A 5,583-nucleotide genomic window follows, 5' to 3' on the forward strand; every position below is an offset into this window, starting at 1 on the left:
ATGGGGTGTGGTGTGTGAGGTCCTGGCAGTACCCAGAGATCGATGATGATGAGCACTTGTTCACGTCGGGAGGGTACCTGCTGGCGGGACCGAGTCCAACTCGTGATCAGGCCGAGGTGAATTACACACACACACACACACACACACACACACACACACACACACACACACACACACACACACACACACACACACAAGACTTTTTAATCAGTATTTATCATGGGAAGAATACTTTCTCTTTGTAATGTTGACGGGTATTGTATTATTGCGTGTGTGTGTGTGTGTGTGTGTGCGTGTGCTCCTATACATTCACCGGTTTTAGGTTATCAGGGTCATTGGATCAAAATGTACATCCGCTGCATCAAAATCCACAGCCTCGCCCAAGTTTATGTTATATATGTACAGTGTGTAATTGTGGTCTCGTGGGCTCTCTTTGTGGCGCTGTGTCGCTTCAGTCTGTACATTACGTTGGTTGAGCTCCGTCAAAGCCTCTCCGACCCTAAGCTGTATACGCTCTCTGCACTAACCTGCTCAAGGAAATGCCAAGAAGCAGGACGTGGGAGAATATTTGGCAGGGCGGGGACACAGGAACAGCAAGAGGAAAAAAGAGAACATGATCAGTAGGGACAGGAAAGAGAGGGTTACAGGAGGAGGAGGAGAACCAGAAGGAAATGGGAAATGAACAGCGAGAACAAAAAGTATCTGTGGCTACAATTCAATGAAGAAAAGGTAAGTCCTGCACCATGGGAGGGGATATCCAGCACACCAATACCACATGGGAAACACTCCACTATCCACCATAGAGGCAGAGAAAGACCAGGGACTGTATGTTATCAGGCTACCAGTGAAGAGATATCCAGCACACCAATACCACATGGGAAACACTCCATTATCCACCACAGAGGCAGAGAAAGACCAGGGACTGTATGTTATCAGGCTACCAGTGAAGGGATATCCAGCACACCAATACCACATGGGAAACACTCCATTATCCACCACAGAGGCAGAGAAAGACCAGGGACTGTATGTTATCAGGCTACCAGTGAATGTGAAATCTGTGCCAATCGCAGCAGACGGGTTAAACCTTTATGGAGTATGTGGTGCTTTTCTTGAGGGCAAAGAGTCGTCTGTTTCCGTCTGTGGCTTTGGTCTTGGAGGAACCTGACTCGCCGCGCTCTTTGTAGCGGATCTTGCAGCTGGTGATGATCCCATTCTGGTGCTCGACCAGCGGAGGCTCCCAGCAGATGATGAGGCTCTGAAGGGAAAGGCCGTGTGAGGGAAAAAAGTTATACGATAAATTATCAAAATACAATCTTAAAAAGTTTGAACATTGTGTGAGGCCATGAATGCTTCAACTTAACCCCCTGACTGTGGATTTCCTACCAGAAGACCTCACCAAGCTACAGGAATGGAACACAAACCGGCTGCTACAATTCAGTGGAGAAAAATGTAAAGTCCTGCAGCTTGGGAGGGGATATCCTGCGCACCAATGCCACATGGGAAACACTCCACTATCCACCACAGAGCCAGGGAAAGACATGGGAGTAAATGTTTTCAGGCTACCAGTGAAGGCCAAATCCGTGCCAATCGCAGCGGATGGGTCAAATATAATGAATGTGCAAGGGTTAAAAATACTGAAACAATGAATGTGCAACTTGTAGAGATGATGTGAAGGAAACGAACAGAGCAGAAAGCTATTTAAAAACGAGTTTCACAATGTATCTTTGCCTTGGAAGCCTTCCACAACTCACCCTTGAGCTGGCAGCCTCAACGCTCACATTCTGAGGCTCCTTTGAGGGCACGTCTGAGAAGGTTCTGGCAGTGACCTCCGGGGTGGCGTCTCCCCCGCCATTACTGTTGACGGCGGTGAGCCACACGCTGTGCTCAGTGAACTGGTCCAGGCCTTGGAGGTCATGTGACACAATAAAACTATCTACCAATATATCAATCTATCATTTCCTCTCCCCAAAGCCTTCGTTTATCCCTTTTCGTTGTCCTTTCCCACTTTTCCTCGCCTTCATAACCTAAGCAGACTAAAAAACTGTATTTGTCGATCTGTCTGTCTATCTATCTGTGTATTAGTCTGTCTTTTTGCTCATCTGTCTATCTATTTATATCATTTCCTCTTTCCAAATCATTACTATTCCCTCTTTCTTTGTTCTTTTCCACTTTTTCCCCAATAACCTAATAATAGACAACATAACTATCAATCTATCCATCTCCTTCTATCTATATATTTATCTATCTGTTTATCTATATGTAATAAAGTATCTCCAATGCAAGGTCACGTACACGTCCTTTATACCTGATTATCTCTCTTCTTCCCCCCGGCGCTCCGCCACACAGGACAGGTGAGTTCCTGGGCCAGGCAGCGCCAAGCAAGACGTCACTTCCCACGGGCGTTTGGCGTTTTTGTGAGCATGGCTTGGTCTTGATCTTGTTTTGTCTTTGCTTGTCTTACAATTCACTTTCATACTTCTTGGCCTCTCCTTACGTTGCTTTTCCTTACCTTACTTTAGCTTTCTTCTCTTTTCCTCTCCTTTTTTTTCCTTTCCTTATCTGTCCTTTCCTTTCCCTGCCATACATTACCTAATCTGACCTAACCAAACTTAACTTACCTCTTCTTACTTTACCTTGCCTGACCTTACTTTACCTCATCTTACATTTTTTTTTACGCTGAAGCCTGTAGCACCGGTAGGCTTTCTTGAGGGGCCTGGTGGTCGGCCCGAGCCCGTCTTGGTGCAGGCAAGTGTTTATAGTGGTGCCATCTTTTCTTGGCTCATGCTGCCCCCCGGAGCTCATTCTTGAATGACTTGGACGGTTCTTCTGGAATCCGGGCTGATGGGTGGTCTTCAGGACAACATGTGGGTAGTCTTAGGCCACTCGGCGCTGACTGAAAAATCTTAGGTGGTAGCGGCAGATTCGAACCCGCGTCGTCCAGAACGCGGTGAATGTGAAGACCCACGCTAACCACTCAGCCACCGAATTACTTCACCTTACCTCTTACTTAGCTTTACCTCGAGGTGAAACAAAGGAAATTAGGAAAATAAAAAGTTTAAAGCAGAAAATTATGAAGAAAAAGCGGGAAAGGTGAAAGAAGGAAAGGGAAAAGAAAGGTAATGAAAACGAAAGGAAAGGAGGAAAGAATGAACGCAGGACTGAATTGGAAATATATGGAGGAAAAAAAAGTAAGAAAAAGTAAAATATAAAAATTGAATGCCGACTCCTTTGTACCACAGAAAAAAAAAAGAAATTATTGAACTTGTGGGTGTACTTCATGTTTGGACAAAGTTGTGGAATTTATACCTTATACGTGACTACGTCGGCGTTGTGTCAGCGTGGAGGAGGAGGGTAGATATGCAGTCCAAAAAAATGAAAGAAAAGAGAAACAAAAGAAGAGCGAAGAAAAACAGAAAAAAATGAGAAATACAAAGTTGACAAAAAAAATTGGTAAAAAAAAAAGAAAACAGAAAAAGGTTGATATGAAAAAGAAAGCAGAGAAATAGGTTGATTTAAAAAAAGAGGCACAAAAAAGGTTGATTTAAAAAAAGAAAGCAGAGAAAAAGATTGATTTAAAAAAGAAAGCAGAGAAAAGATTGTTTTAGAAAAGAAAGAAAAAGGTTGATTTAAAAAAAGAAAGCAGAGAAGAATGTTGATATTAAAAAGAAAGCAGAGAAAAAGGTATATTCAAAAAAGCAGAGAGGAAAAGTTGATTAAAAAAAGAAAAAGAAAAATACAGAAATCACAAAAAGTCTGAGAATGAACGAGATAAAAAATTCTGAAAACAGAGAATAACCATCCACCCCTTGAAAAAAAAGTTTCCCATATCTCTTTTTGAAGCCGTAATATAAAAGGCAATTACGGAGATTGAATATTTACAACACGAGTCCTTTGAATTGAGCCTAAATGCCTACAAAGAAAATAATTAACGAGAGACAACAAATACTGGACCACACTAATGATTATGAATACGAACCCTCCTTAGCATTCAGAGGAAGCAAGACAGGCAGGTGTGTGTGACAGGTCTGTGGGGGGCAGGTGTGTGTGACAGGTCTGTGGGGGGCAGGTGTGTGTGGGGGGGTGATTTAGGCATGAAGGTGCGCTACGTGTTCATGGCAGGTATGTGACAAAGACAATTAAGAAAACTTTGTGTCTGAAAGGAACAGAAATTCAGAAAATACTGATACACAGAACTTCATAGCAACAGAACCTGAGAGAGAGAGAGAGAGAGAGAGAGAGAGAGAGAGAGAGAGAAATTATGAAGACAGAATTTACCTTTTGATTTGTGTGTGTGTGTGTGTGTGTGTGTGTGTGTGTGTGTGTGTGTGTGTGTGTGTGTGTCTGTGTGTGTGTGTGTGTGTGTGTGTGTGTGTGTGTGTGTGTGTGTGTGTGTGTGTGTGTGTGTGTGTGACCACCTCATTTATCATAATTCTTTTTTTTCTTTTCCTGTTATCCGCTCTTCTTCTCTTTTTCTTCATCGTCTTTTCTTCCTTGTCTTTTTCCTTCTAATTTATGTCTCCCATCCGATCTTTGCGATTATTCTCACATAAATCTTTTTCTTCCTCCTCCTCCTCCTCCTCCTCCTGCTCCTCCTCCTCCTGCTCCTCCTTCTCCTTCATTTTTCACATTTTGGTTCAATTTTCCAGAATCAAGATTTCTTACTGCTCTAAAATTTATCTGTATATTCTCTTCTTTATTACTTCCTCTCTTCTCCTTCCTCATGACCACCGTCTGGCCCCATTAAAAGGCCAGGAGAAGGAGGAGGAGGAGGTGTAGGAGGAAAATTGATTAAGGAAAATTAGTGAAAAAAAGAAAAAAAATTGAATTGAATGAACGGAAGGAAAGTGGGAGTATAGGAGAGTAAGAATGAATGTTATTTTCCTTTCTTCCTTCCTTTTTTTTTATCCTTCTATCTTTTCTTCCTTCCTTCTGTCTTTCCTTTTTCCCTCTATTCTTCCCTTCACTGTTCATTTCCTCTAACGTTAATCTTCCATTCCTCCCTCATTTCACTCCTTCCTTCATTCCTTCATTCATTCATTTTCTTCCTCCCTTTTTTCATTTCCTGCCTCCCTTCCTCCATTTATTTTTTCCTTACTTCCTTCCTTCCTTCCTTCCTTTGTCCCCTTCTTCCCTTATTCTTTTCTCCTTTCCCTTCCTCGTCTCCTTCCTTTCATTATTTCCTTAATTCCTTTTTTCATTCTTTCCATCCTGCCCTCCCTGCCTCTATTCCATCACTCCTTCCTTCCTGACTTACTTCATTCATTCCTTTCGTTCTTCCTTCGTGCCTTTCTTCCTTCCGTTCCTCCCTTTCTCATTACTTATTTCCTCCCTTCTTACCCTACCTCCTTCCTTCCTTCCTTCCCTCCGAGGCAGCACGTAATTATTCCCAGTCTTCATTTTCTCCTCTTCTTCCTCCTTATCGCCCAACGATTTTCCTCTTTTTCTCATAATGCATCTCATTGCTTTTCCATTTTATGTATCATTCATCTATTTCGCCCCCCTCCCCCCTCTCTCTTCTCCCCCCTCCTATCCTTCCTCTCCGCTACCTCCTTCCCTTCTTCCTCTCTATCCTTCCTCTTTTCC

At 42.9% G+C, this 5,583-nt stretch overlaps 1 long non-coding RNA gene across 1 annotated transcript; it reads right to left on the reverse strand.

The window, feature by feature from the left end:
- Positions 1–1,085: 1,085 nt before the first annotated feature.
- On the reverse strand, positions 1,086–1,914 carry LOC126994588 (uncharacterized). Its single transcript, XR_007749313.1, has 2 exons — positions 1,752–1,914; positions 1,086–1,255 (listed from the first exon to the last, which is right to left on the reverse strand). It is a non-coding gene; the product is annotated as an uncharacterized LOC126994588 (long non-coding RNA).
- Between the last annotated feature and the right edge of the window lie 3,669 nt (positions 1,915–5,583).

This window comes from Eriocheir sinensis, unplaced genomic scaffold (genome assembly GCF_024679095.1).
Source record: "Eriocheir sinensis breed Jianghai 21 unplaced genomic scaffold, ASM2467909v1 Scaffold826, whole genome shotgun sequence".
Taxonomy (NCBI): Eukaryota; Metazoa; Arthropoda; class Malacostraca; order Decapoda; family Varunidae; genus Eriocheir; species Eriocheir sinensis.